The sequence below is a fragment of the Vipera ursinii genome, assembly GCF_947247035.1.
Source record: "Vipera ursinii genome assembly, chromosome: 1".
Lineage (NCBI taxonomy): Eukaryota > Metazoa > Chordata > Lepidosauria > Squamata > Viperidae > Vipera > Vipera ursinii.
Window position 1 is genome coordinate 275,377,004 of NC_139512.1, and position 11,243 is coordinate 275,388,246.

At 37.9% G+C, this 11,243-nt stretch overlaps 1 protein-coding gene across 1 annotated transcript in view; it reads left to right on the forward strand.

Moving 5' to 3' along the window:
• SCAF8 (SR-related CTD associated factor 8) overlaps positions 1 to 10,856 on the forward strand; it is a 92,169-nt gene extending 81,313 nt beyond the window's left edge. The window contains exon 21 of the mRNA XM_083348118.1: positions 9,635 to 10,856. The gene's annotated coding sequence lies outside the window, so the exon portion shown is untranslated. The remainder of the gene's footprint in view (positions 1 to 9,634) is intronic.
• Positions 10,857 to 11,243: the final 387 nt, after the last annotated feature.

Sequence of the window (11,243 nt, forward strand, 5' to 3'; positions counted from 1 at the left end):
GATGTTGTCAGGAAAGGTCACAAATTACAGTCACATGATTGGAGGACACTGCAGTATTATAACTGCCAGCCAGGCACTGAGCATCTGGACTGTGATTATGTGACTACAGGGATGCTGCAGCGGCCATAGGTATGGAGATTGGACATAGCTACCACTTGTTCAGTGCTTTTGTAAAGTCAAACAGTTGCTGAAGAAATGGTTGTTAAACAAGGACCACCTCTATGACTTGGCATATTGTTATGAATTACTAACTGAAAATGGCATGTGCATAATGTTTGGTACTCCTAACCTAATATTTTGTAGCACACTCTTTTGATGCAGTAACTGCAATCAAGTTCAGACTTCTGTATTTCTCAACTGGCAATTTGTCACAGTCATCTTGAGCAAACTGCTCCAATTCTTTTAAGTTTGATGGGTTCCTTCTCTCAACTATGATTTTCAGCTATTTCCATAGATGTTCTATTGCAGGGGTCTTCAAACTTGGCCCTTTTATGACTTGTGGACTTCAATTCCCAGAATTCCTCAGCCAGCGTGCCTGGCTGAGGAATTCTGGGAGTTGAAGTCCACAAATCATGAAAGGGCCAAGTTTGAAGACCCCTATTCTATTGGATTCAAATCAGGCCTCATAGGAGTCCACTTTAAAACATTCCAGTGTTTACTTTTCAACCATTCTTGAGTTTTCTTAGATGTATGTTTTGAGTCATTAACCTAGTGGAGGAACTATGACCTGTGACTAAGGCAGAGCTTTCTAACACCGGGCATTAAGTTTTGCTCCAGGATGTCTTTATTTTCTGTTTTCACTGTGCCCAGTACAGATTCAAGGTACATAAATGTCTTGACAACATTACCAACCAGGAATATGAAGCTGTTTGGAGATTGTTACCTTTACCTTTACCATGCTTGGCTATTACCTCTTCCTTTGCTTACTCTCCACTTTTGTTTCTCTTGTTCACTATGCCGCACACAATCGCACAAAGTGCCTGAGTATTTTTCTCCATTCAAATAGACTGACTGATTATGAAACCGAAGATACTCATGATAACTAAATACAGTAAATAATTTGCTTGAGCGATCACTACAATCCAATAAAGTCTTTTAATTTCTAAGAGTACCAATTATGTCCATGCCATTTTCATGTGTTTTATTATTTACAAGACTTAAGTCAGACATCCAAAGCAAATTGTCTGCTCTATGCTTTATGGAATAAAACTTGGTGGATACCATTTACTGTAGGTGTGTCAGTTTTAATTTATTTCACGGCAAATAGAGATTTTTGGCGGGGAGGGGAAGGGTAGACTAACAATACTTTAGTTTAGACCATATTTGTAGAAGCACTGCAGTTTTGCAAGTTCCCAAACAATATTCCAAAAATTCAGAAAATTTTCAAAGTTTACACAGTCCTCATTGCTGTCAGCTTAACTTCTGAACATCATTAAATAAGATGTCTGGGCACATTGAACTGAATCCAGATGTCAGTAATAAATTTTCAATACTGGAAAATTGTGAGAGAATAGCTAAAATTATAGGTACCAGTTAATATCTGGTCATTATTTTTTAACCATTTTGTTCAAGATGTAACCTTGTATTCAGCTTTGGGTACAATCATACAAATATTGTTACTGTTAATTATTCATAGCAGTAACAGATATTGTTACTGATACAATAATTCTAGAAAATTTTATTTTTTTTCCAGTAAACCTCATAACTAGCATATCAGTTGGAACTGCTTAAATGTTTTGAGCTAATGATGTTGCAGAATCATCATTATCATCATTACCATCCTGTGACAATGCCTTTAACACCAGCAAACAACATCTGCCTTTCCCAGATTCAGAAGGCCTGGATAGGTGGATAAAAATGCCAAAGCCAATCTAAACATCCAGCAGACTATGCAATGAATCATCATAATAATAAAAGTTATCCCTTCAGGTCTTAGCAGAACAAGTGTATCCCTCAACCCATTTAATATGGTGAGAAAATAGAAGAAGAATCCTTGTTGCCACCTGGGTCATCATGGACCATGAGTTCCTGGACATTTGTCAACAAGTAGGCAATGAGATGCAGGAAATATGGAAGGGCAACCAAAGCTTAGCCCTGTAGGATTAATGGAGGAACAACAACCATAGGCAAGGCTATAAATCAGAGTCAACAAAGCAGTGATATTTAAAATGACTGTTTGAACATTAGAAAAGAATTACTGAGAATCAAATAACACTGAAAAATGATTAGCAGACCAAAGGAGATAGATTACTAGAAATAAAATATTCAAGGTTGCAGAACTGGAAACAAAATCAGAAAAATTGTGAAAATGGAAGGCCCCAAAATAATAGTAGAGCAGAGGAAGAAACTCACATACGTTGCATATTATAAATGAAAAAGCTGATATGAGCTATAGAAGTGATAACTTAGAAGAAGTAACAGTAATAGAGCCACTACAGATCAGCACTGAAACAACCTTGGCAATGCCTTAGTAAGACTACATTTGGAATATTGCGTCCAGTTTTGTTCACCACAATATAAAAAAGATGTTGAAATTCTAGGAAGAATACAGAGAAGAGGGGACTGGAAGTTAAAACCTATGAAGAATGGTTGCAGGAATTGGGTATATCTAATTTAATGAATTAAATTAGGGACGTGGTGGCTCAGTGGGTTAGGACGCTGAGCTTGTCGATCAGAAGGTCGGCAGTTTGGTGGGTCAAATCCCGCCTGCCGCATAACAGAGGGAGCGCCTGTTGCTCGTCCCAGCTTCTGCCAACTGAGTAGTTCGAAAGCACATAAAAATGCAAGTAGAAAAATAGGGACCACTACGGTGGGAAGGTAACAGCATTCCATGCTCCTTTGGCGTCTAGTCATGCTGGCCACATGACCACGGAGACATCCTCGGACAAATGCTGGGTCTTCGGCTTTGAAATGGTGATGAGCACCGGCCCCTAGAGTCGGAAACGACTAGCATGCATGTGCGGGGAAACCTTTACCTTTAATTTAATGAAAAGAAGGACTAGAAGTGACATGCTAGCAGTGTTCCAATATCTAAGGGGCTGCCACAAAGAAGAGGGGGCCAACCTATTTACCTGAAGGCAGGACAAGAAGCAATAGATGAATATTATTCAAAAAGAAAAGCAACTTAGAACTAAGGAGAAATTTTTGGACAGCGAAAACAATTAACCAGTGGAACGACTTGCCTCCAGAAGTTGTGGGTGCTCCAACATTGGAAGTTTTTAAGTAGAGATTGGACAGCCATTTGTCTGAAATGATAATAGGGTTTCCTGCCTGAGCAGGGGGTTGGACTACAAGACATCTAAGGTCCCTTTCAAATCTGTTATTTTGTTCTGTTTAACCTATGAACTGATGCCCTCCCCTTTCCCCCCCCCCCCCCGTTAGTATAAAAAAAAATTGAAGAAGCTTTGAAAATTGTAGAGTAACAAAAAGCAGCAACAGTGAGAAAAATTGAAGCCTATGAGGCATAAATCTTCCAATTTAAACAAAACCAGCTATTTCAATCATATCAGATAATTCTACCAAAGTATAAATGGCCATAGAAATACTAAAAATGGAAAATCAAGCAAAAAGGAAACAATTTAGTTTTGGAAAGATTCATTGGAAATTCAAAAAGACTATAATAAAAATTTTGGATAAAAGAATTTGAGGATGGATTTAATAAAAATCAAATGGAAGTACTAATAAGAATAGCAAAAATGGTTAAAAAGGAAGTGAAAAGGTTTAAATACTGGACATCAAGAAATGATCCCTTGCATGACTTTTGGCTCAAATATCTGAGATCTTACATCCAATTACAGCTAAACAGTCTAATGAAGTATTATACTGTATAAAGAAGACATCGGCAATGAGTAATCACTGGCTAAACCTATTTGATTCAAAATGTCCCAGCGAAAGGGAAAACACCAGGAAACTGTATAGATCAGGGGTAGGCAACCTCGGCTCTTTTATGACTCATGGACTCATGGGCCTTGGTGGAGCAGTGGGCTAATACCTCCTTAAGTAACACCAGCTGCCTGCAATTAGTGCAGGTTCGCATCCCACCAGGCTCAAGGTTGACTCAGCCTTCCATCCTTCCGAGGTAGGTAAAATGAGGACCCAGATTGTTGGGGGCAATTAAGCTGACTTTGTAATAATGCCGCTTGGGGTGTGTGTGAAAGCCCTAATAAGCAGGCATATACATAGAATGAAGGCTACTGCTAAGCTTGTAAGCCGCCCTGAGTCTTCGGAGAAGGGCGGGATATAAATGGAATTAAAATAAAATAAATAAATAAACTCCCAGAATTCCTGAGTCAGCATAGCTGACTCAGGAATTCTGGGAGTTGAAGTCCATGAGACATAAAAGAGCCGAGGTTGTCTACCCCTGGTATAGGCCAATAACTTTCTTGTGTACATGTTTAAATTGCTCACAGACATACCTGTATCCAAAATAATTTAAGAAGATTATAATATCGTTTAGTGGAACAGAAAGGAAATAAAAGGAAAAGATCAACTTCTGATTGATAAAATGTTTTTGGAAAATTGCAAAAGGTGAAAAAACAATTTATATATGGTCTGGATTAATTATAAAAAGTTTGGTTAACCACATAGTTGGATCATCAAGTGTTTGGAAATAGCTGGTGTCAATAAAAAATATATGACTTTTAGAAAATAATGATCCAGTGGAAGGCAGAAAAATTGCTGGTTGCAAATTTGTAGTTATAGCAGTTATAGCAATGGAATTTGGCCTGGAGAAATGTGCTACAGTAGCAATAAAAGAGGGGTTAAATCACACACAGTAATGGAATTGAAATGCTGAAAGGTGAAGCCTACAAGTACCTGCATATTCTACAGTTGAATATTGACAAGATAAAAATGTGATTAGTAAAGAATATGTTCAAAGAGTTAGAAAATTGGTAAAGACAAAATTGAATGCTGGAAACACCATCAAATCCATCAATACCTGGGCCATTTCTGTGATATGATACACTACTGGAATTATTAACTGAACACAAACAGAACTGAACAATTTAGACCAAAAAAACAAGAAAGCTAATGACTATTCATTATGCATTACATCCCCATAGTAATATTGATAGACTATACCTGCCCTGCAGAATTGGAGGCAAAGGTTTACTTCAAGTCAAATAAACTCTTGAAGAGGAAAAGCATGCATTGGCTGATTACATAAGAAGAGACAGCATTGACGCAAGTTAAAAACTTGAACTTACTAAATGGGGGGGGGGGGAAACCCAACCCCATCAATATTGAAACAATGTAATGAAAACAAGAAGATGCTGGCAACACACTACCCAGTCAATTTCTACAAAAAAAAATCAAGGGGAAAATGAATAAGAGAGCATTCCATAGACTAGAAGCCACACAGAGGAAGGTCTTCTCTTGCCTAGCAGATACCCTGATTTCTGGCAGTATAGGGTTTCTTTTGCTTATGCCCAGTGCTTTTTTTGTAAAACAAAAAGGTGCTGGAACTCACACATGTCATACAACCCGCCTTGCCTACCCATCCAAGAAAGGTGCCGGAACTCCGTTCTGAGCGTTCTGTGAGAAAAAAAAAGCCCGGCTTATGCCCATCAATATAATTAAATTTAACAGAGCCTCTTTTGCTTATGCTGACAGCATAGTTTAATTACCTAGAGTTGAACTAGTGATTGTAACTGACTGAAAAACAGTGGCATAGCGTGGGGGGTGCAGGGGGGGCCGGCTGCACCGGGTGCAACATCTGGGGGGGGCGCGCTCGCACTCGCAGCTCTCTGCCCCTGCCTGGCTCACTCACTCTCTCTCACTGCAGTGCTGGCTGTGCGAATCTGATCCGAGCCGCCGGGTCGCCGCCCACTGTGGAGGGGGGGGTGCCAGGTGTGCGGTGCGGTGCAGAGAGAGAGCGAGGGAAGAGACTCGAGTGCTAAAATCCACGGGTTAGGGGGCGCAAATTACTTGCCTTGCCCCGGGTGCTGACAACCCACGCTACGCCACTGCTGAAAAAAGACCTCTTCTTGGAACATATCCACAGTCTGGTTTAAACAATGATGTGGTTTAAGATATGACATTTTAGAGTCCCTCTGATAACAAGAAATGTGACTGATTTCTTGCTGTGTTCCTTTTGTACCAAGCAAGCCAGTTGGTCCATCTTGCCCAGCCATCTGGCTGAGAGGAATCCTTTTGTTATTTCTCCTCTTTAATGCCTTCTTAACAGACAGTCCCCTAGGTGGAACTGTGGACCTTCAACATGCAAATAATGTCCTTTTGTAATGATTCATTACTGTTTTCTACAAGTATGCTTCCCTGAAATCCATTACTTGGTGGTGTCTGAGCCAACTAATGTTCATAGCTACTTAGAGAACTGTGAATGTACCAATAAAGGAGAATATTTGTAGCTCAAGGTTGAAATGTGGGGTCCTTGGTGCTCTTTAAGTTTGGTTGTTTTCTTGCAGAGGTTTCATTACCCAAACTAGGTAACATCAGTGCATTGATGATGTTACCTAGTTTGGGTAATGAGACCTCTGCAAGAAAGCAACGGAGCTCAAAGAGCATCAAGGACCCCTTAATTGTGAATGTGTTTCAGGAAGAAACCCACAATACTCATGATTCTGTAATATTTATTGAGTTAGAATGCTTTACTGCAACAATAGCAGCTTGGTAATTTCAGAAAGATACAAATTTTAATTTCATCTTCAGAGGTAGATTTACTATGGGAATTCCAATACCAGTGACAAACATGTGAGACTTCTTCTTGGTTCTCTCAACATTCCATAAGTTAATTGGTTCTGTTTTTTAACTGTTGTGCCACCAAAGCAGATATTTTTAAATGAGGAACCCCTTGTAGCAATTACAGCATCCATCATTCATTGTCAGAATTGAAACTATCCACCATCCCAAAAGTTTGCAGACCCAATTTATGTATGAGCAACATTCTGAAAATCAATTTATTTAGTATCAAATAGCCAGAAATTGTCAGTGAGCTGTTCACATAAGAGCATGCGGCTCTTTCAGCCATCTCCTGCGGCTCCCAGTCCTCTGCCATGTGCAGTCCAAAAAAAAAAGTGGGACTAAAAAAGTTCAACCAATCAATTCAAATATGCAGGGTAGGTGCATATCTCGCCTTGGCTCCACTCTTCAGTCAAACCCTGTTCTGTGCATGCGCGCATGTACGCGCATGTGCACACATTTTTTGCGGCTCCCAGTTTTTTCTTTTGTGAGAGAACCGGTTCCGAGTGGCTCTTTCACTGTTTCAGGTTGCTGACCCCTGTTCTAAACAGTGCTACGGTGGTTTTTACTTGTCATCTGCTGGGGAAATGTTGAGAATGAAGGTGGCATGTATGCATAAATGTTGAAAATAATCTTTTCATGACATCTGTGTAGATTATCTGCATAAAGCCATTATGTCTCCAGTCTTACTGACTTCATTGTTTGATTTATGTGTAAACATTCTTCTGTAGGCCTTTAAACAGATAAATATAACAGAAGGGCCACTTATTTCATCCTTAGCTGTCTTTGCTCAGAGATTTCCCCCCTCTCCTCTGTTTCAACACTAACTATAAATTCCATACTACCTTGCTCTGATCGTGATGTTGTTATTACTGTTCCTCTGATTAGTCCAAGCAGTAAGACTCCTCTATTTGCATTTCCACTTCGATAGCCAGTCTACACCAAATTGTAATGCTCAGGCAGATTCCATTATGTTTTATGCCAGTGCATTTGATGAAAAGACTGTTCAGAGAATCAAAGTACAACTTTCCTAAATAAATGACAAATGTGTGTAGGATTAACCTTGCAGTTTAAATCCATCTTAATATCTTCAAAGTTACACATTGTTATGCACTTTGAAATATTTGAGGTAGGAAGAAGAGGGCTAGGAAGCAGTGCTCTAGGTTTAAAATAGATAATTATTCTTGTGTTGTTCTTCATTAAGAGGAATCTTGTAATCATGACCTGTCTTGTGTTTTGTACATGCAACTTCAAATAAATGCATTCAGCATTTATCACATTTGCATATATATAATTCGTAGTGAGTGTGCATTTCAACAAGTCTACTTTAATTTTCCATTCTTTGAATGGACATATGAGCACCTCGCCAATTTGAAAAGAAATGTAGGAAATTTGATTATAAATGGTTTTCCCTATACTCCAGTTTGTTATGTTAAATTTATCATGCTGTAACTTCTGATATTTCAACTGTAGGGCTTTAGTGCATCAGAAATAACTAACTCTGATTTACAAGTCTCTCCATGATTGCATTGGTCTGACAAGCAGATTTTTTATTGATTCCTTGAGCCTTAATGTGCTGGATCAATATTTAAGGGCTTTCTTCTCAAATAAGGATATATTTAAATGGTTTAGACTGCAGTTTTACAACTGCCTGTAATTAATGTCAGTAATTTCACTTCAAAGCAGGGATGTCCAACCCACAGCCCTGGATAGCTTATATATATGCTTTGAAGTGAAATTACTGACATTATATACCGTATATATACACACACATATATATATATACATACATACATTACACAATATATATATATATATATATATATATATATATATATATATATATATATATATATATATATATATATATATATATACATACTATACACACACACACACACACACACAGACACACACACACACAGACACACATAACAATGAACTTTGTTATTTATATACATTAACTATATTATATATTTTATATTTGGCCCAAGACAATTCCTCTTCACTCAGTGGAGCTCAGGCAAGCCAAAAGGTTGGACAACCATGCTTTAAAGTAATATGTATTGGCTTGTGTTATTGCAGGATTGCAGCTATACTTAAACATACTGTCATGCACGTATCATACATGACTTCACAGTCACATTCTTCACTAACTTCTTATTTCAAGCCACATAAAATACATAATTCATTTATTTTAGAAGGGGTTGAGATTATTTTATTTTCACAAGAAAAACCAAAAAAAGTGAATGCCTTATACAGGCATTGACTTATAACAGTTCATTTAATGAACTTAATGAACAGTTCATTTAATGACGGTTTGAAATCACAATGGCACAAAAAAAGTGATTAGGACTGTTTTTCATACTTACAACCATTGCAGCATCTCCTGGTCACGTGATCAACATTTGGATGCGTGGCTATTGGTTCATACCTATGACAGTTGCAGTGTCCCAGGAACACGTGATCATCTTTTGTGACCTTCTGCCAAGCAAAGTAAATGGGAAAGCCGTGTTCCTAATTTAACAACTGCAATGATTCACTTAATTGTGGAAAGAAAGGTCATAAAATGGGGCAAAACTCACTTAACAACTGTCTTCCTTAGCAAAGGAAATTTTGGACTTAATTGAGTGTCGGGGACACCCTGTAATGAATGAATACAATATTTGGGTATCAGGTGAAGCAAGTAGCTGAAAATCAGCATTTTAATATCAAAAGTAATTTTGTCAAGAAAAGCAGAGTAATTATTCAATTTAGCGTGAGATAGTTATGATAAGTCATTAAAGTTCGCGGTTTTCTAGGAACATGCTGAAAGAATGTTGAATGTGAATTCAAAGGTACTCTAAAATTTTCTTCGAATGTTAGTGTCTCTGTATTTGGGAAATGTCAAACTACATGTCCTGTGTCGACTAGTAATTATTCCTTTTGTCAACAGGCAATATGATGAAGGAGGTTGTGGCAACTTATCGTGTGCTGGGCTCGGCAGACTTAAATGAGAAGTACTTCAGTGTTCTAATGGGCACCACATCGCATCTTGATTATGAAGTATTAGAAGGAAGGAACCTGGCCTTACATACTGAGGAGGCAGTGTGTGTCAAAACACACGTTCTGATTTTTTTAAAAAATAGAGATTGCAAACATATCTACCAGTATTACCTGTCTGGAGCAGGCTTAATTTTATAAATTGAAAGCAATAAACTCCATGAGTTTTTTTTAAAAAAAATACTCTTTTTTCCTATGTTTTTGAGGATTATTTGTTCAAATGAAAGTTTTTGCATCCAGTAGAGAGAAAGGCTCTTCTGCAGGATCAGAAGATAACACTGGAATGTAAATTATAACTAAAGCCCATATCTTCTCATATTATTAATCAAAGGACAGGTTGCAAGAAAAATACTTAGTGGTTTTGTTTTTGGATTAGACATTTTGAAATGTGTCCCTAAGAAGTTCCATTTGATGTAACACCATATGGGCAGTCACTGTATAGACCTTGCATTAAGGATACGCCTTTGGTTCAAGACATTCAGCAAGTGGTCAGTGTCAAACTAACGTGTTCTACAATCTTTGAGCATATCAGTCCATAAGCACTTAAATCTGTTACACAGAAAGTCTTGAAGAAGGGTGGAGACAACCAGAGAAGACCTGAGCCTTTTTAGGTTCTTGAATCCCACAGTCTTCAGGATTTTAGAAGAATAATGAGATTAAATCGCAAAGCCAGTATTTGTCCTGATTCAACTTTTTGGCTTTTTGTTAACATTGAAAAAGTGAGGTCCAAATAGAAGTGATTGATGATGAAATGAAAAGTTATGATGAATTCATTTTAAAAGGCACTCGGTGGACCAGAGTGTATTTGTTCACACTTAAAAACAATGACCCTCAGTAAGCTCAAAGCTTTATGTACATTTCAGGTTCAAACATGTAGACCTGGTTTACTGATCAGCTGTAGAAAGAGGAAAAAAGACAACAACATTCTTATGTACCACGCACAGGGAGCTTCTGTCTCTCTAAGTTTGTTTACTCCAAGAAGTAATGGGACAGTTATACAAAATGTTGTAGCTTATGATCTCGTGGAATCAGAACTTCAGCAAAACCATTCTCCTTATGCTGTACTTGCATGCTGACCAGAGCTTTGGACTTGTGTAACAATAAAAAAAAATAGATGCAGAGTCCTATTTTTGTCATTCGTTTCTTCATCTGGTAACACTATAAATCGTACAGTTTGACCTCCTCACTGTACCATGATAATACCTTAACACTAAACCTCCCTGACCTGATGCTGTTTCCATTTGTTGGGATGGGAACCACAAAATCCCCAGCTTCCGTGGATATTCATGATGCTAGCAGGAATTGTAATTCTAGCAGATTTTGAGGCAGCAGCTTGGGAAGCATTGCATAAAACCTATTCATTTAGGTACCTTGCCATTACAGTCATAATAAGCAACAACATAACAATGAACACAATGAAAAATCAACTTTCTATTGAATTTTATTTTTTTTAAAAATGTAGAAATTAGTACACAACTCTATTGCCAATATCAAAGCTGTCC